The sequence below is a fragment of the Dermacentor andersoni genome, chromosome 10 (genome assembly GCF_023375885.2).
Source record: "Dermacentor andersoni chromosome 10, qqDerAnde1_hic_scaffold, whole genome shotgun sequence".
Taxonomy (NCBI): domain Eukaryota; kingdom Metazoa; phylum Arthropoda; class Arachnida; order Ixodida; family Ixodidae; genus Dermacentor; species Dermacentor andersoni.
Genome location: NC_092823.1, coordinates 57,577,823 through 57,599,319, shown reverse-complemented (window position 1 = coordinate 57,599,319; position 21,497 = coordinate 57,577,823). Strand labels below are relative to the sequence as shown.

The window sequence follows — 21,497 nt, the reverse complement described above, 5'->3', positions numbered from 1 at the left end:
CTTTCGCAGGGAACTATGGGAGCACGTGTTTACCTCCATCGCGGAGCTTTTGCAGGGAAATATGGGAGTATATGTTTACCTCCATCAAGGAGCTTATGCAGGGAATTATGGGAGCATGTGTTTACATCCATCACGGAGCTTTTGCAGGAAGTTATGGGAATACTTTTTTACGTTCGAGGGAGGCTTTTCAAAGTACCATAGTATTTCTTTACAATGATCATGAAGGTTTTACAGGAACATATGGGAGTATCTGTTCACATGACTCGGCTAGTATGCCAATTTAAGAATTTTCAATATTGAGTTTCCACACTGAGAAATACACAATATATTGGTTTGCAAGCTAGAAGATGCAAACAAAAGTAAGCAAAGTAGTGCTTTGTAGAAAATAAATTTATTGCATAAGCAGAGGCAAGGAAGAAATGGACGACGCAAGCACAATCTCTCAACTGGTTTTTGATTCTTTCTTGCCCATGTGTTATCTGCACAAACCAAACAGTAAGAATAGAAAGCAACTCATCCAGCTGCAGATTTAAGCACAGACCTTATGAAGTACATAAAAAATACATGGAAATCAGCCACAAGTGCCTAAACAAGGTGCAATACAGTTATTGTAGAAATAACGTAGCTATAACAGTGCATTCTCTGACAAATCTAGACTGTGGTACTACAAAAGGTAAAGAGGACATCATTTCTCATTAATATTGACATGTGCAAGAGTTAAAGCAGCAAAAAGTTGAGAAGACGCCAAAACACTTATTGCACTTCAAAATTAAATGATTAGGAAAATGAAAGTTCTGGTAGGCACTAACAGAGCCATTTTTACTGTGACAAGCTGGCAGAGTGGACTAAATAAAGCAGAGTTCAGCTTTGCTTTTTTTCCCCATATTACCGAAAGGCAAACACAGTGGCTAAGAGAGAGTCGTAAGGGATGGTAAAATGTTCATTGTATGCACCCCGATTTTAAGAGCGGGTGAAAGTGCATGCTTTTAATAGCAGCACCGCCTCACAATTCCTTGCGCAGACTGACTCTAGGAACTTTGAAGCCGGTGGATCATGCCCTTAGCTCCAAACATACGTCATGCTTAAATTTCTTAACACAATAACATTGAAAGAAAAAGCAGTCTCAAGAAAAGCAACAAAAGTGGCAGAATAATGACAAGTGGGCTTCTGATGGCCATCATCCAAACTTCCTTACTGATATTCCACCTGGACAATGCTGCTGGTGCAAGAAGGCTTACAGAGCCTTAGAACCACCATGGGCTCACTTCTGACGATTAAAGGCAAAAAACAGGCAGTGCTGAAGACTGCATCATAAAAGAACATGTGGCCTAGTTGAGATGACAACTTTTGGAAGCTTCATTCCGTAACATCTTGGGAAGAATAAAAAGTAAAAAAAAAATCTTTTAGAGAAGTGTGCCAATCTGAACTTAACATTACAGCGCAAACACCTAAGACGAACCACAAAAAGACACGACACACACTGGTGCTTTTTGTGGTTCGTCTTAGGTGTCTGCGCTGTAACGTTAAGTTCAGAATTATGTACCAACTAGGCCCAAATGAAGTTTTACTGTGCCAATCTGACAACACTGTTATAAGAGATTTCTCACACCCTTCAGAGGAATAAGGGATCTGATTGCTGGCTCACAGCCTTGCTTGCACACAGCAAGTGCTGCTGCGCTCGAGCACGGTCAAGGCTGGTTGTATTAGTGATAGCCTGCATGCAGGCTAGCAGCAGCTTGGCATCTGCTTTTATGGCAGCAGCCGTACAAGGTCCTTGCCGACTTTTAACACAAAGCCAGTATAATAAAATGCGAGAAACAAAAATTATGAATTACTTATTCAGAAACCGTGCAAATAAGCTATGTATTCAAACAAGGTATATGCAGGCAACTTTTATTTTATAATTGTTGATAATTATGTCTCAAAACAAGTTCAAGGCTCCGAACCAGCGTTGCATTTACATTTAATGTGGCTGCATCCACATTGTAACTTTTCTTAACAGCATCGCTTAAGATGTTGGATGCCTCAATGGCACTGCATATATTGCACATAATTAAAAAAAGAATATAGACTGTAACCATTGTGAAACACCTCGTAACAGTGTCGCTGTAAGACAATGACACTGCAGATATTACACATAACTAATAAGTAAATAAAAGGTACATATAAGCAACGAAATAGAAAGTACACTAGTAGCAGAGAAGGGAGGCACGTTAAACATCACATTAAAATGGCATAAGGCATTTGAACATAATGCTGAGAACACTTGTGGTTTACGATAATCGTCAAGTGAAGCATGCAGAAAAGTGTTAGCCATGTTAGCCAATTCCACGGCCTTCAAGACCTACAATGCCATAAACTAGTGTCTCAAGGTGTACACTCCTGGCCATTTGTGCAACTGAAGTCAACGAAGTATGCTTCCATTCAAGCTAGGGTACCATCTCTTTTCCGGTTTGCACTGCACTCTTTTCATATGTTGAATACAAACCTTGGCCACCTTGGCAAGGAACAGTACCAACAGATGAGATAAAACAAAAGACAAACACAGTGCTGACTGACAAGTGGATACGTTTGCTGCCATGCTTTCCCTTTTCACACTGTCACGAGTCACCGGCAGAGCATGTGCGATAATGTGGAGCAGACGACATTGGTCAGTGAAATGGAGAATGGATACATGAGGTGAGGAAGCATGTGAAGTGTCAGAGAAAAATTGAAGGAAAAGGGGAGGAAAACCAAGGAGCGCGCATTGCTGACATGGATGAGAAGCAAGGCAGTTGCATCTCTAGCTGTGTTTGGAGATGGGTAGTAGTAGCTTGGGACCACGGACAGACGAGAGGACATCCAAGAGTTGGCCAACAACAGCTTCCAAGACCTGACTACATCGCCATGACTATGCTCTGCAACCCAACGCCACACTGCCATAACCGGCCTTGTCCAGTGCCACAATCACCTGACCACGTCGGCCACACAATGCCTGACTAGTCCAGACTGCGTCCTGTGCAATGCAAGTCTCGTAAGGGAGCGACAACCTCGTCACTCACAACGAAGGTCTATGTGTACGTCATGTTGCAACTACGCAGGCTGACATCTTGCACCACGCCTTGCCGACGTTCACTGCTACTCTGACAGTCAGAACATTCAATTCTTGGGGACTGTCACTTGGCCAGTCAGACTATAAACATTATACAGCTAATTTCTCATTTGTTTTAATTATGTATATACCTAGTTTTGTTAATCTCTTTTGTGTACAGGGTATATTTTGTGCACGCTTACTTTGCTGGTCATTTGTTTTGGGTTACATTGTGTCTTGGGAAAAATATTTAACATATTTGCATTGCGTCTCTGTCCATTCCTGAAGCGCTGAAATTCGTGGCAGATGGCAAGCCTGTCAGGATTTGTTCTTCCTGCCGTGCTCTTCCACATGAGCAAGGGTCTCGCTTATGCCACAGATGTACAGTATTGAAGCCCGTTTTTTGGGGGGTCCAGGGTGGGTGGGTACTGCGTGAGCCAGCTGGCACCCTACTGAGTCAATGAAGTACTCAGGGTATCCCCAAGCCATCAATTCCCACCGCACAAGTGAATTGTCTGCCATGTGGTCTTCTGCTGTTGTGCACACATTTTTCACCCAACGAAGGAGAGAGCAGACAACAGACCTCTTCTGCGAAGCAGGGTGCACCAATGTGTAGTTGAGGTAGCGCCCCGTGTCAGTTAGCTTCCTAAACACCTCAAATAACAGGTTTGGCCCTTAGCGTGGCACAAGGGAGTCCAAGAATGACAGTTGACCTTCACATTCCACTTCTATGGTGAACCTAATTTTGCTTGCATTGTTTAAGTGAGCCGTGAAGAGGTCGAGGTTTAACTCAAGGTTAGCTCGTTTACATCGACACCTAAGGTCTTTTTCAGATATGTCGACTGTTTCAGAGTTTTGCAACAACAGAATATTCACCTCCTCACGGCTCACTTAAACAGTAATGCAAGCAGCAATTAAGTTCACCATAGAAGTGGAATCTGAAGGCCAACTGTCATTCTTGGACAGCCTCGTGCAGCATAAAGGGCCAAACCTGTTATTCGAGGTGTTTAGGAAGCTAACTCACACGGGGCGCTACCTCAACTACACATTGGTGCACCCTGCTTCGCAAAAGAGGTCTGTTGTCTGCTCTTTCCTTCGTTGGGTGAAAAATGTGTGCACAACAGTAGAAGACCACATGCCAGACAATTCACTTGTGCAGTGGGAATTGATGGCTTGTGGATACCCTGAGTACTCCATTGACACAGTAGGGTGTCAGCTGGCTTGCGCAGTACCCACCCTCCCTGGACCCCCCAAAAAATGGGCTTCAATACCATAGGTCCCCTGCATAAGCGAGACCCTTGCATGCGTTGTGGTCATATGATGTGCAGGCTGTGCACGTTCCAAAACGTAAACACGAGCTCATGCATGTGAAAGACTGTTCGGAAAAGGGCAAGTTCCCAGGCGTAGTGTAGGTCCTTCGGTGTGCGAACTGTCGGTACGTCTACATCGGAGAAACCGGCAACTCCAAAAAAAGACAAACAGCACAGGAATGATGTCCAGAAACGATACTTTGCATCGAATGCCCTGGCCAAGCACTGCGCAACTACGTCACAATTAGCTAGGAAAAATATCGCTTGATTGTTAAGGAATGAAATCATTTTACGCGTCTTTATCTTGAATCTCTAATCATCCATGTCCATGTATGCCAAGTACCTTAATCATGTTTTGAGCTGCAGATAAGAACGTTACCTACTCTGCTGCTGGTTTCATTGTGAACAAGGCTCCCGTCGGAAGCCGACACATAAATATATATTTTAAACCATTTTGGTTGCATTTGCTTAGTCCTGACATTTCGCATGGCCCCCACGAGTTCAAATTAATGAGGTTTACTGCATGTACACATGTTTGCAATTACACGCTTACTTAATTTCTCTCAGCATGTCTGCTAGGCTACGGTCCATTTTGAGCACCGCGATTTCTCCTCCTCAGGGGCACCACATCTCGAAAGATATGCATCAAGTGCATCTGGAAAATTAATCATTTCACTGTAATACATGTATTGTTACAAACATTACACAAACAAATTTGAAACAATGTCGATGATACTGTCCACAGCTTCCAATTTATGGAGGCTCAATGCCGGCTTCTCAATGAAATTGCGGTCGTTCAGGAAGCACCACCAAAGAGCCCCTGTGATGCTCCTATCCTGAGTGCCAGAACTCCGCACACCAGTTTCGCCAGTTCTTTGCAGAACAGGGAGTCCTAGCCATGGCACTAGAGCAGGTGCCACTCCTCATCAATGTATACATTTGCTAGGTGTACCTGCAATAAAAGGGCAGAGACACGTTAAGACTGCTTAGGTGTGGGAACATGAAAGCATCTTTAGTGAACCAGATGGCTGCAATGTGACGTGCACAATATGACACACAGTAGGCACACCTTAAAGGGACTGACAACCGATTTTTAAAGACCTAGTTCTTGGCACAACACAAAGCTCACCCTCAGTAGCGTTTACATCTGCAACGGTTACTTCCAAAAGCACATGGATATTGTGGCATCACAGAAGTGTCCTTGTTTCACACTCCAGGTTCTATTCCCACCCAGTCTGCCAAACTTTCTCATTAAAGCAGCTAATTTGCTTTGTTTACAGGAACCTGAGAAATCTGACATCAAGCATTTTTTATGCATCTTTATTGTTTGTGCAATCAGCCATTGGTTTTATGTCACTAACTGCTGGCAGCAAAAAGAAGTATGTCCAGTGGCATTAGTGTAGGGGCTCCACACAAAATTATATGGCTTACCTCTGTTTGAAAGTAATCTTTAAAGAGACTACACAAGCAATACACAACGACTTTCAGTGAGCCCAAGTTGACTTTCAGCTTTGTGAAGCGTAGAAAGTGGTACAGGTTGTACGGCATGGTGTAGCACGAAAAACTGGAAAAAGAAAGGTTCTAATGGACAGAAAAAAGGGAAAGACGGCGCCACACTCAACTGTTTATTAGACACAAAACTTGCTACATATATACCGCGCACACTCACGACATCAGGGGAAGAAAAGAGCAAGTGTCAGATCATCTTGTTTTCGTCAAACCCAACAATTTCTTTTTGCATCATATAACAAAACAGATGTTTGACTAACACACGCTTGACCAGTTATACGAATGTGACATGCCTCTAGCAGTTCCTGCGCAGTTTTATCGCTACTCTTACCTAGGATTCTCACCACAGAACAACTTGGCTTACAGTACAGCAGCACGGTATACAATACACAGAAAAATGGGCATTCATATGCGCTTTTAAATTGTTTGCATGTTCCCTCATTCAGTCGTTCACACAACGGCCAGTCTGCCCGATGTAGGTTTTCCTGTAACTTAGCGGTACATGTATCTGGTAAACCACAGCAGTGGAACACTTTTCCACGTAGCACTTTGCATGTTTGACTTCGTACATTTGCACTGCACATTCTATGATTCGGGGACATAGGCAAGACAGCGTGTTCGAGGAAGAAAACAACAGGTACCTCATACCTGTTCGCTGCCTTGAGGCTGTGGCTCACCCTGTGGTAATAAGGAGCCACTTGAGCCTTTCTTTGGGAATCGTGCTTACTTCCCTCACTCCCCTTCGGATTATTGTAACATTTGAGTTGCTGCAGCGAGGTTTCTGCCACTAGGTGATGACCGAATGAGGAAATCTGGCATTTAAAAGCTGCTGGACACTATGCTTGAAACTAGACAAAAAAGCTATGTGGAAAAGCGGTCCATGTGATTTACCAGACACCGTTAAGTTATGGGAAAACCTATGTCGGGCAGATTGGCCATTGTGTGAATGACCGAATGAGGGAACAAAAACAATTTAAAAAAGGATATGAACACCCATCTCTCTGCACATTGCAAATCGTGCTCCTGTAAGCCACGTTTTGCTGAGGTGAGAATTCCAGGTATGAGTAGAGATAAAACCGCACGGGAACTACTAGAGGCATATCACATTCAGATCAGTGGTCAAGCATGTGTTAGTCAAACATGTTTTTATATGATGTGGAAATGAAATTGTTGGGTTTCACACAAACAACATGACCTGTCACTTGCTCTTTTTGCTGCCCCTGATGTCAAGAGTGCGCAATATATATGTAGCAAGTTTTGTGCCTAATAAACAGTTGTAAGTGTAGTGCCATCTTTCTTTCCCTTCTTTCTGTCCTTTTGTATCTTTCTTTTTGCAGTTTGTTGCACTACAACAGCATGGCATTTAGCAATGACCAAGTCGCTCAAGAGAAAGTTACTGTGTGGTACAGGTTGTACCAGCCAATCAGAAGAGCTCTCTTAGTATCCGCCTCTGATCACCCTCTGAGCAATTAGACGGCTTGTATCTCTACAACTTTTGGCTTGTGCTGTTAGGCTATCATTACATAAACTATAAATGCAGAAGTACATATTAGCATGCTTTATGAAAAGCCAGAGTAGTACTATACCGACTGGATGTGACATAAATGGTAAGAATGTTCTGGCTGGAAACATTGTGAGTTTATCAACACTGACTGACGAGTACTGAGAAAGTTGGTGCATGTTCATGTTTAAGTTTTGCATACAACACAAGGGACAGAAGAGAGACCACAGCGCACAAAACTACCAATTCAATGTTTAAATGTTTATTTTATGGGAAGGAATACAGAAAATATTTACACTGCATGTGCACTTGTACTGCACAAACGTTCTTTTAGAATGAGGGCAAATGTTGCAAACAAATAGAATTAGAAAGCACAGAGTGATTGCTATTCTGTGTCATTCAGAGAGTGTTCCTCTTTTCCACACAATCATAATGAGAGCGGACTGACACATCCCAGTATTTAAGTGATATTTCTTACTGTTATTGTTGGCCATTCCGTTACCAGAGGTGAAAAAAACAGATGAACAATCTAAATCTGATGCATAGCACCAGTCATGTTGTATGGTCTCCCTTCCCTCCCTGTGCAAATTCTGTCCTGAAAAGTTACATGAACTGAATGGCAAACTCATAAGGACACTACAAATTTCACCTAGTGAACACAGCTGGTTCTCGGAAAATGCACGAATACGGTGATAGGTATGTGTCGGCATAGTGTAGCACGCTAACTTCGACACTACTGCAATACTTCAGCTGTCACACGAGTACAGTGCTTAAGAGACCACAGAAGTGTAAGTGCACAACAAAAAAAAGCAGGTGCATCAACCATAAATTTGACTTCAGCAAACACAACATAGGCTGTTTCGTGTGGCTAAAATACTAGCTAATATGTAGAAAGTATATGCACAGGTATAGTTAGCTATAGGTACTCGCCCATCCAACTTAAAAACTTATTATGAGTTGCTGTGCATATGATGCTTGCTCTAGACACTGGTGGTTACAACAAAGATACTTTTAGAATGAGATAAAATGCTTTCATCTGCCCAGTAATCGAAGTTTTATTGATAGCATTATAATTTAGACTTGCTGGTTGAAGATATTCTGACCTCAACAGCACCAAGCAGATTGAATATAAAAATGCCCACTGCGCTGACCAAATACATAGTGTGAAACAGAACACATGAAAAGGGACCCAAAGTATTAGAAATTATTCATGACAGCTGTTGAATTAGGGCTTGTTGGTTGATTATCACTATTAAAATTACAGAAGTGCCAATCGGAATGTTCTATGTGGTGCAGTTGAAATTAAATTCATTTGATGAGCAACAACGAGCAAATGCAACCAGACAATTTAGCACTATGTATGAAATAGTGTTCTTTAATGATGAACAATCTAAATCTGATGCATAGCACCAGTCATGTTGTATGGTCTCCCTTCCCTCCCTGTGCAAATTCTGTCCTGAAAAGTTACATGAACTGAATGGCAAACTCATAAGGACACTACAAATTTCACCTAGTGAACACAGCTGGTTCTCGGAAAATGCACGAATACGGTGATAGGTATGTGTCGGCATAGTGTAGCACGCTAACTTCGACACTACTGCAATACTTCAGCTGTCACACGAGTACAGTGCTTAAGAGACCACAGAAGTGTAAGTGCACAACAAAAAAAAGCAGGTGCATCAACCATAAATTTGACTTCAGCAAACACAACATAGGCTGTTTCGTGTGGCTAAAATACTAGCTAATATGTAGAAAGTATATGCACAGGTATAGTTAGCTATAGGTACTCGCCCATCCAACTTAAAAACTTATTATGAGTTGCTGTGCATATGATGCTTGCTCTAGACACTGGTGGTTACAACAAAGATACTTTTAGAATGAGATAAAATGCTTTCATCTGCCCAGTAATCGAAGTTTTATTGATAGCATTATAATTTAGACTTGCTGGTTGAAGATATTCTGACCTCAACAGCACCAAGCAGATTGAATATAAAAATGCCCACTGCGCTGACCAAATACATAGTGTGAAACAGAACACATGAAAAGGGACCCAAAGTATTAGAAATTATTCATGACAGCTGTTGAATTAGGGCTTGTTGGTTGATTATCACTATTAAAATTACAGAAGTGCCAATCGGAATGTTCTATGTGGTGCAGTTGAAATTAAATTCATTTGATGAGCAACAACGAGCAAATGCAACCAGACAATTTAGCACTATGTATGAAATAGTGTTCTTTAATGATTGAGCATCAATACACGGATCTATCAGCTAACTATGTGATCTATACTGTGTTTACTTAAAGTGAAAAATAATGTACCTGGACATAGACTCTTAACTGCTACAATGCCTATTTGCATGAATGGGCATAGCTTGCCAAATTTTTTTTTATGGGAGAGAAAAAAATCAAGCTTACTAGAAAACACCTCAGTACAGCAGTAACGTCATCAATACTTCCTTTTGGGAGAGTTGGTTCATCTCGAAACATATGGGTAACAGCACAAACAGACAACAAGAAGGCAGACACGTACACACAGTGCTGACTAACAACTGATTTTATTGGCAAGGATAGCACACCTTGTAGGGTGTCTCACATAACTTGAGCCAAGAATTTTTTTGAAAAATGAAAGGCACGTTGGAAGCGAACTGAACCAAATGCATACTATTCACAATAGCCTATAGTAACTCCTACAATCCTTTGTTTTCCCCATAACTTGCCAATTAATTAAATTTAATTACCCAACTCTAATTATTGGCTGAGGACCCCAAGTATGGCACACAGATTTGTAGAGCTCGTTCAGAAACCACCGATCGAGTTGTTTGCTTTACGATACGTCTCACATAGTCATTTCTTCTGAGTTGCAAAGAAAGTCCGCGAAATATGAAACAAGGCACGTGACAGAGTGCTTGCGCAGTGGTATTGTGCTCCTCTCAAGCGTGCCTTCGGTGAACAAGGTCGGCTCCCGTCGGATGATGGCGAAAATGCATGCTGCAGGCGGAGCGGTGCCAATGAGATAAAGAATGCCCTGCCACTTTCTCGTCACCAGTCACGATGCAGCCAACCTTGTTCACCGAATGCACGCTTGAGAGCAGCACAATACCACTATGTTCCATCACGTGGCCTTCATCATATTTCATGGGCTTTCTTTGCAACCAGGAACAACGGACTACATGAGACATTTAGTAAAGGAAAGAACTCGATCGGTGGTTTCTGAAGGTGCTCTACAAATCTGCGTACCACACTTGGGGTCCTCAGCCAATAACAAAAATTCTGCAATTAAACTTATTTAATTAGCAAGTTATGGGGAAAACAAAAAATTGTCTGAGTTACTATAGGCTATTGCGAATAGTATGGGTTTCGTTCAATTGCCTTCACACGTGCCTTTCATATTTAAATTCTTGGCTCACGTTATGTGGGACACCCTGTATATGCCAGAGTGAAGCAAGGGAAATGAAAGGGAAAATCATGTCAAGGGTGACAGCGTGCCAAGTTCACAAGCGCAATGAAGCCAACCAAACACAACAAAGCGCAAACAATTATTTTTCTTTTCCTTTGCAATCTGAAGCCCCGATAGCCGCACCCAGAAGATCAGATTCAGCATCAAAGAGAGCAAAGTGAGGGGTGCTAAAACAGTTGCTACCGAATTTTCTAATGTGGAAGGTTTTTAAACTGATGTGCGCAGTCTTGTCACTGCTCTTTCCTAGAATAGTCGTGACTTTCAACTGGGCCACACAATCCGTATACTTGCTAACGTGCGCAACTAAATGTGCATATTTCTCATCTAGCGTTTTTTTTTTCAGTTTTTGAGGGTGTTCCCCTGAACGGTCATTGATACAGCGAGCAATTTCACGGACAGAAAACATCCCACATGACATGGGGATGCAATACACCACTCCAGTGGAACATTTTGCTAACGGTGGTTGGTGCTTCTTCTGGCATCCACATTTTCTGGCATTACATATACGTTGACACAACTTTCCCAGCTCATTTCGGGCATAGAAACAAATTGGCACACCGTGCCTACTTGCCACCTTAAGATTGTGGGAAAGCTTGTGGATGTAAGGGACCACCTCTGTCTTAGGTGCCTTCAGTTGATCCTCAACCATTGCACTTCCACATCCACACTTGAACTTTTCAAGGAGGACTTCTGAAATGGCAGTCAAGACCGAGATGGGGAACCCTGCAGCTAAAAGACGGCTTACCTGATTATGAAAACTGAGCTTAATCTGATGTGGGCACGATTTTTGGAGAGCCTATTCCATACGCAACACCTGTATACTTCTCTTAATTGTCTTGGAGTGTGCCGAGTGAAAGGGCAGCAATTCCTTAGCCCGTGAGTTGGAGGCCCAGCCAACATGTCCATCACTGAACGTAATCTTTACGTATAAAAACTAAAATTGAAAGGTTCGGAAGTTCAAGGGTGAAAGGCAACTCACGTCTATGTTTGCTAAATATAGATAACACTTTGCCTACTGTAGAGGGTAGGTGAAGGTGGGCTGCTGTTTATAAAAGCACCAAATAAGTGTCAACATGCCGAAAAATTTTTAAAACTGGCCCCCCATTAAACACTTGTTCCAGTGTGTTGTCCACCTTTACCTGAAAAATGTCACAAAGATTAGGGGCTATGCAAGACCCTATGCAGATGCCATCGCACTGCAAAAACAGCTGCTTGTCAAATACAATAAAAGTCTAGTTCAAATAAAACTGCAATAAAGATAGAAAATTATGAACGGCCAAACCAACGGTGTTCTGGAAGGATACGTCGCCGTTATCTTCTATGCACTCTTTGACACATGCTAGCAGTTGATTCTGTGGAACAGAATTAAACAACTGCACGTCTTCCGAAAAACCGAAACCAACATGATCATTTCGCTCTAAAAACTGTACTACTGCGACTGATTTCTTTAAAAGTAATGGGTCGTTTAAAGCTAGCGCCTTGAGCTTCTTTAGCAAAAACTGGCTAACACTTCTGCCACGATCCCTGTTCACTAACAATAGTGCTAAACGGAACTTTGGGCTTATGTGTCTTGGCTGTGAAAACCCCCCTCAAACTGTTCCCTCTGCTGTTAGATATGTCCCTGGCAAACTTTCCAAGGTATAATTGGTACAAAACTCAACGAACTTAATTTTTCCTCGCACTTCACTTTTCTCTCCAGGGACACAGTTCTTATTAGCCGCTACCAAACATTTTTAATTGTAAATTCCCTTGGGTAACGTATGGGATTCCGTCTGGTCTTGCTGCCGACGTGACTCATCTTGGCATCGAATCATGACGTCTTCTATCTTATTATAATATGACGTGGGAGACAGGAAATGTTCCAGATTCTTGGAAATGCAGTTGCGTTGTAGGCCTGCTTAAACCGGGGAAATACCCTAACGAGCTCTCCTCCTGCAGACCGATCACCTTAGCCAGTTGCGCCGACAAAGTAATGGAAAGAATGGTCTTGTCAAGGCTGGAATGGTTTCTAGAGAAAAATAATTGCTTTCCTGATTTTATGCATGGATTTAGAAAAGGCCGTTCTTCCATTGACGGTGTTATTGACTTGGTATCCACTGTTGAACAAGAAAGAAGTCGCCGTCGGTTAGTTGGAGCTGTTTTTCTGGATATTAAGGGTGCATACGACAATGTACTCCATTATGCAATCCTTGATGCACTGGAAGATTTAGACGTCGGTGGCCGGCTATATGCATGGATTGTTAGCTACCTCAGTGGCCGCATGGTGTATATGTCGACAAGTGATCGTGACACCGGACAGTACCATATACATTGAGGTGTTCCACAAGGAGGAGTTCTCAGTCCAACTCTTTTCAATGTTGCATTGATTGGCCTTGCATCCGAACTTCCTAGCACGGTGAAGATTAGCGCATATGCGGACGACATATGCATATGGACATCTGGAGCCACCTGTCCCCAAATGCGTGCTAGGCTTCAACGTGCAGTGACAATCACAGCTAAGTATCTGCGGCGTCAAGGCCTCCAACTCGCAACAGAAAAATATTCCGTGATTACATTCACGCAAAAACAAATGACCAGGTATCCGATAATCATTAACGGAGTAGTGATACCTACGGTTACACACCACAGATTCCTTGGTGTAGTCATAGACCGGGGATTATCTTGGTCAAGACATGTCGCCGCACTGAAGTCAAAGCTGAAGAGTTTTGTTCACGTCCTTCGCACCGTTGCAGGAACAAGATGGGGCCCCTCGGAGTCGTCGTTACTCCAACTGTACCAAGCACTATTCGTAGGGTATATACGGTACAGCATTCCGGCGCTCTCAAGCATGAGACTTAGCTGTGTGCGCGCGCTGGAGAGCATTCAAGCTCAAGCATTGCACACATGTTTAGGCCTCCCACGATGCACGTCAACCAATGGAACAATAGCGGAAGCTTTTACTTGTCATATTGGGGTATACTTGCTCTGCGAGCCTCTTCGAATGTACCTTCGCGTGTTGATCCGACACAGGCACCATCCTCTGTCATCGCTCCCTGCCACCCACCTAGGTTCCAGCTTTTCAAGGACTATATCGCGCCATCAACGCGTTTTGCAATCAAGATTTTCTCCCGCCTGTATTCCAAGAATACCCCCGTGGGTTCTGCCTAAACCTGTCGTTACATTGCAGATACCTGGAATTACTAAAAAGTCATATCCGTTGCATCTATTGGCCTCAGGCAACTCGCCCTGTGGCACATTTCTGCAAAGTACGGAGATACTGCACACGTGTATACCGATGGCTCTGTCACACCATATGCCTCCACTGCAGCCTTCGTCATTCCACATATGATCATTGCTCGGCGGTTTAAACTAGGCCATAGCTCAACATCAACTGCCTCAGAACTTGTTTCTATCCAGGAGGCACTTCGATTTCTCTCCGAGGAGCCTCCTCACGCATGGACAATATTCTGAGATTGCAAGCCAGCTCTTCAAACGATTGACTGTGTCCTCAGACGGGGCCCGTATTATTCCATGGCTATAGAAATTACAGAACGGCTCGACCACGCAACTAGATATGGCCACAATGTCACCTTTCAGTGGATACCCTCACACTGTGGCCTGATCGGGAGCGAACAGGCAGAAGCTGAAGCGAAAACTGCTTTATATAATGCTTGTGAAGTACGCATTCCGTTCTCACGTGCAGACACAAACGTCCTACTTCGTCGCGTAAACCGCAACTCTAAGTTAGAAACACTGGACCCAACCAGATCGACGACACAAGCGATTACACAAATGGGACCAAGAAATGAAATTTCGTATGCCTCACAAGCTCAAAAGAAGCCACACGAGCATGGTGCACCGGATTCGCCTTGGTGTCGCATTCACCAACCATTATAGACATATGATAGGTGCCAGTGATACTAGCCCAAACTGAATTCTGTGAGGTGCCAGAAACGCTTGAACATATATTTTGTGTGTGTCCCACCTACGCGCAAGAACGACAGCAACTTGTCTCTTCCATTGCAAAGATCCATGAGAGACCGCTATCGGACGAGTTTCTTTTAGGTCTTTGGCCTAATGCAAACAGCGCAGCCCTGGTAACAAGAGCCACTGTAGCTTTTCTCCAAGCCACTGGGCTGGACGCACGGCTTTAGAGAGGCCACAACTCTGAATTTGTATATACGCATCTCTTCCTTATACCATCATCATTCATCAGCCCTTTCCCTCCCCGTCCCTCTTCCCCAGTGTAGAGTAGCAGGCCAGAGCAAGTTATAGCTCAGGCTGACCTCTCTGCCTTTCTGTAAATAAATTTCTCTAACTTGGGTAATACGATGAGCCCACTCTCTTTGTCAGCTTGCGTAAGCATCAGGTTGTTGCTCTTAAAGAAAGATATGTCATTCAAGAATCTACTATGGTGCGAGTCCGGGGTTTTTGGAGCAAGCTTTAGCAGGCAGTCAACACCTTTGAGAAGGCGGTGGTCCCGATTATCATCTTTTCCTGAGGGGCCACTTTCCAATTTAATGCAGTGAGATCATGTGCAGGAACATCAGCTTGGACCCCAAATTTGGATCCTTTCTGAATATGATGCATAATCTTCCCTGGTATGTGGACGTCCCCCATGACGACATTGCTTCCATCATGCGTCATTTTCCTCCTGCACACCGGAGCAACTCATTCAAGATGCAAGCATCTTAATCGCAAGCCAATCAGGATGGTCCTTAAAGCACAGAAGATGGAACCAGTCCTGAAAAAGTTGGACTTGTTGTCACAGTTCTGAGTGACTTATTCTGCAAAATCTTTTCACATGCCCCCACACTGGTTTCACAAGGCTGAAGAGGGTACTTACTTCATTAGGGACGAGTCCTTTCCGGATGCAAAAGGTGAAGTGTCTTTCCTTCCTCTTGTAAGGTTGTAAGGCACCTTTTCCACCATCAACCTTCTACTCAGTCACATCGCCCATGCAACATGCTAGTCAAGACAGTTCGCCTTTTCCATCCGGAAATGACTCGTCCATAACGACGTAAGTGCCCTCTTCGGCCCTGTGAAACCAGCGTGGGGGCACGTGAAAAGACTTTGCAGAATAAGTCGCTCAGGACAGGTTGCACCTTCTGTGATTTAAGGACCATCCTGACTGGCTTGTGACTAAGAAGCTCGCGTCTTTGAAGCGCCTAGTGTCACAGCTCATGGAGTGCAGGTGGAGGTGCATCTTGAATATGTTGCTCTGTTGTACAGGAGACAAGAAAATGACGCAAGATGGAAGCAATGTCAGCGTCATGGGGGACATCCATATACCAGAGAAGATTATGCAACATCTGCAGAAAGGATCCAAATTTGGGGTCCAAGCTGATGTTCCTGCACATATCACTGCAAGGAACCGAAAAGTGGCCACTCAGGAAAAGATGAAAATCGGGACAGCTGCCTTCTTGAAGGTATTGACTGCCTGCGAAAGTTTGCTCCGAAAACCCCGGACTCGTACCGTACTAGATTGTTGAATGACATCTCTTTCTTTAAGAGTAACAACCTGATGCTTATGCAAGCTGACAAGCAGGGTGGGTTCATTATTTTGGCCAAGAGAACTTACAATGAAAAAGGTTTGGTAGCGGCTAATAAGAACTTTGACCCTGGAGAGAAAAGTGAAGTGCAAGTAAAAACCAAGTTCGTTGAGTTTTGTAAGCAATTAGGCCTCAAAAATTTTGCCAGGGACATATCTAAGAGCAGAGGGAACAGTTTGAGGGGGTTTTTCACAGCCAAGACACAAAAGCCCGAAGTTCCATTTAGCACTACTGTTAGTGAAGAGGGATCGTGGCAGAAGTGTGTTAGCCAGTTTTTGCTAAGAAGCTGAAGACGCTAGCTTTGAACGACCCATTTCTTCTAAAGCAATCAGTCGCAGTAGTAGATTTTAAAGGGAAATGATCATGTTGGTTTCGGTTTTTCAGCAGACGTGCAGGACTTGTTTCATTCTGTTCCGCAGAATCAACTGCTAGCGTGTATCAAAGACTGCATTGAAAATAATGGCGACGTATCCTTCCAGAACACTGTCGGTTTGTCCGTTCATAACTTTCTATCATTATTGCAGTTTCATTTGAACTCTACTTCTATTGTGGTAATAGTTCTGCGGAAAAATTAATTGCTACGATTGACATCTGCTACCCTACTACCTGCTAGCCACCAGGTTAGCTGGTAGAGTGGCTGCCCTGGAAAGGCAGTGGTCCTGGGTTCTAGTCCCGGACTAGGACGAATTTTTCTTCAACTGCGAGGCTTTTCTTTAAGGAACCCGCATGGGTTTCCTTTGTAGCAATTGCTATGATTTGGTGGATACCTCATTTTCCCTAAATTAATTACATTTATTGTATTTCACGAGTAGTCATTTCTGTAGCGTGATGGCATCTGCATAGGCTCTTGCGTAGCCCCTATTCTTTCTGACATTTTTCTGGCCAAGGTGGAAAATGCACTGGAACAGATGTTTAATGGATGCCAGTTTTAAAATTCTTTAGGTATGTTGAGAATGTTTTAGTGCTTTTAAAAAAGCAGCCTACCTTCCCCTACCCCTCTACATTAGGCAAAATATTTTCCATTTTTAGCAAACATAGACATGGGTTGCGTTTCACCCATGAACTCCCGGACCTTTCAAGTTTACAGTTTTTAGACCTAGAAATCATGTTCTGTGATGGACATGTTTGCTGGGGCTACTACCGACGAGCTAAGAAGTTGCTGCCCTTTGACTCTGCACACTCCAAGACAATTAAGAGAGGTATAGCGGTGTTGTGTATGGCATCAGCTCTCCAAAAATCGTGCCCACCTCAGATTAAGCCCACGTTTAATAATCAGGCAAGCCGCCTTTGGCTGCAGGTTCCCCGTCTTGGTCTTGACTGCCGTTTCTGAAATCCTACTTCCAAAATTCAAGTGAGGATCAGGAAGTACACTGGCTGAGGATCAATGGAAGGCACGTAAGACAGAGGTGGTCCCTTACATCCATAAATTTTCCCACAATCTTAAGAAGGTGGCAAGTAGACACGGCGTGTCAATTTGTTGCTCTGCCCCAATTAAGCTGGGAAAGTTGTGTCCACATATCTGTAACGCCAGAAAACGTGGATGCCAGAAGAACCACCAACCGCTGTTAGTAAAATGTTCCACTGGAGTGGTGTATTGCATCCCCATGTCATGTGGGATGGTTTACGTCGGCGAAACTGGTCGCTGTGTCAATGACCGTTTAAGGGAACACGCTCAAAAAGTGAAAAAAAAGAAACTAGATGATAAATATGCACATTTAGTTGCGAACGTTAGCAAGTATACTGAATGGGTGGCCTGGTTGAAAGAGACGATTCTAGGAAAGGGCAGTGACACGACCGCACGCATCAGTTTAGAAGCCTACTACATTAGAAAATTTGGTAGCAGGTGCTTTAGCACTCCTTCCCTTGCTCTCTGTGATGCTGAATTTGATCTTCTACATGTGGCTACCGGGGCTTCAGACGGCAAAGAAAAATAATCGTTTGCATATTGTTGCGCTTGGTTGGCTGTATTGTGCTTGCGTGGTTAGCACGCTATCACCCTTGACGTGTTTTCCCCTTCATTTCCTTTGCTTCACTGGCATATATAAGGTGTGCTATCCTTGCCAATAAAACCAGTTAATAGCCAGCACTGTGTGTATGTGTCCCCCTTCTTCTGATCATGTTTGTGCTGTTACCCATATGTTACAGCAGTAACTGCAGCACAGTGAATAATGACCTTCATGTATCATTTCAAAAAGTTCCGGCTCATCAAATGTGTATTTGCCAGTGGCAGTTATTCTGGGAACAAGAGATAAATAATGGCAAATATGAATGTTAAACAATGGTAAGCACGCCATGTGCTTAGACATGCAACATAGTTGTCCCACTACACTTTGAATTCTTATGTGCACAGAAACTGCACAAGCGTGTAGAATAAACAGAAAAGAAGATGGAAATAAAAGCTGCAGCATAGGAAACAGTTTCAAAACAATAAAGCCAAAATAAAAAAGTGAGAAATACACCGTGTATTAAGCAAAAATAATAACTTTTATGCTTTTAGCGCACAAAAAGGGACGAGACAGAGGTACGACACGGACACAGCGCTAACTTCCAGCAATTGTTTTATTCTACAAAGCGGTACACATATTTATGGGTAACAGACAACAGCATAAGCATGCACATATGCACTGGTTTCTAATCAAATGAGACAGCAACGAGACATGTAATGGAAAGTTAAGATGATATCGAAGATGACAAAGCAACCATGCATAGCCAAAAAAATTTTGTAATTGCAAGATTAAAATGCCATCTCCATCAAGCCACCCTCTGTGACACGTTAAAAAAATCAAATTCTTTTTTTGAAAGATCGATTGAAGGTGCGCTAACACGAGCGTTCCCCAAACTAGCGATCTACGCCGCTTCAATAATCTGTGTTAGCACGCCTTCAATCGATCTTTCAAAAAAAGAATTCGATTTTTTAAACGTCACAGAGGGTGGCTTGACGGAGATGGCATTTTAATGTTGCAATTACACAAAATTTTTTGGCTATGCATGGTCGCTTTTTCATCTTCGATATCATCTTAACTTTCCATTACACATGTCTCGTTGCTGTCTCATTTGATTAGAAACATATGCGCATGCGTACGCTGTTGTCTGTTACCTATATATATGTGTACCGCTTCGTAGAATAAAACAATTGCTGGAAGTTAGCGCTGTGTCCGCGTCGTACCTCTGTCTCTCACCCCTTTCTGTGCGCCAAAAACCTAAAAGTTATGGAATGCCAACATGCCCAAACCTACGCTCTTTCAAAAATAATAAAGGGAAAATCAGACAGAATTTGTCAGCTGTTGACAAATTTGACTTCACCCTACCATTTGCTAGCCGCCTGGTTAGCTCAGATGGTAGAGTGGCTGCCTTGGAAAGGCAGTGGTCCCGGGTTCGAGTCCCGGACCATGACGAATTTTTCTTGAACTTCGAGGCTTTTCTTTCGAGGAACCTGTACGGGTTTCCTTTGTAGCAATTGCAATGAATGGGTGGATGTCTGATTTTCCCTTTATTAATTACTTCTCTCCACCTTGCGGGTTTCCGCAAGAACTATTCTGTCAAACAAAAATGAAATTTAAATTGCAGCCAAGTAATTGATGCAAGAAAAGATACTTAACATCAGGACATGTTAGATCTAGTTTTATATAGAAAACAATAACAGCTATGAACACAAATAAGCAGCAAGTTGCAAAAATACTTAGCCTACTTAGCCTACTTAGTAAGCTGTGTTGAGTAATATGTTGATAAACTTATTCACGAATGATACTGAGGTCCTACTCTTTGGAACACATACACATCATACATACCTGAACCAAGCAATCAGATTACACACTGCGCTATGGCAGTCATTCAAGGTTTCCCTGCATTTCTGCTGGCTCCTCCATTATGTGGACACTGGTGTGGGTTACGGCCTCGCCACTACAAAAGAAGTTCGGAAAGTTCGCAGTTAATTTATAGCAGTGGCACATTAACGCTGTCACAGTGTGAACACATGCAAGGAGCATCTAAAATAGTCACGAAAATAATGTTTGCATTAATGAAGGGTGGCAACAGAGGGACCCCTTCATCACCGTAAAACTTTTAACACACACACAGCAGCAACACATTACAAAGAATCTTTGTTTACATACCAATTCAATTTTTTCATGACTTAGTTTAAGCAACTGTCTCGTGTCATGTTTAGTTATGCATAAGTTATGTCAACACATCTTGTCTTAAAAATTTTTAGTAATCTGCACCTGTTGCAAGCTTTGACTGCTTACGTTTTTTTTTTTTTTTCCAAAACTGCTCGTAAATTCAGAACCGCGTAAGCACAGATTATTTACAACGTAGAAGCATTTATATGCGAGGAAACGTCATTGCAGTAAAAATCTGTTAAAATGCAGATGAGCGTTGTTATGCAACTGTGCACACACGAGTGCACGCACAATACACGTGTGGTTAGCAAGCACGATTACTTACCTTTTGAAAGGTACGACGCGGTCGAAAAGCGCTCTCCAAGTTGCCGGTGCTGCGTCGACTCCCAGTCTACACGCCGTTACGTAGTGGACGAGCTGAGGCACGCTAATAATACACATTATTTCTTTGCGACGTCCAGCGAACTTCCCGCAACCAGACACAAAAGAGAACGCACTCCAGGGCATGAAAATCGTTGGTCCCCATTTGCCTGGCACGCCACGCATATGGCGAGTTTCAGAGAGACACAAGCTATCTTCTGGCACTTCTGTGTTCGCGAACTAAGTCACATTTCGTTACACCAAACACAAAACCACACGATTAGACAAACACGCCACAACGGCTCGCGCAACCGCCCGGCGACCGGCAGTTGCTAAATAGAGAGCAGAGTAGACGAATGAATGCTATGAGCGTCTTCTTTGAAACAGGGTGGTGGGTTGCGCCACCAACCGATCGCATGGGGCGAGCGTCATCTGTAGACCTTTGCGGTTGTGTGGCCCCCGTGATGCCTTAATATTAACCAGTACCCACTCATTTTGTGCCGTATTGCGCCCAACTACGTATAGTTGCGAGACAAAAAAAACGAACATTGAAGCGTCTATATTGCACGCTATACTTTACTGTAGAAAAAAATTTTATGGCGTATTTTCGATTTTGAACAACTTCTGCCGTATGCAGCCAG

General features: G+C 43.2%; 1 long non-coding RNA gene across 1 annotated transcript; it reads right to left on the bottom strand.

The window, feature by feature from the left end:
• Positions 1 to 372: 372 nt before the first annotated feature.
• LOC140213630 (uncharacterized) lies at positions 373 to 21,178 on the bottom strand. The gene is made up of 4 exons (XR_011890544.1): positions 20,822 to 21,178; positions 20,167 to 20,278; positions 4,934 to 5,332; positions 373 to 479 (listed from the first exon to the last, which is right to left on the bottom strand). It is a non-coding gene; the product is annotated as an uncharacterized lncRNA (long non-coding RNA).
• Positions 21,179 to 21,497: the final 319 nt, after the last annotated feature.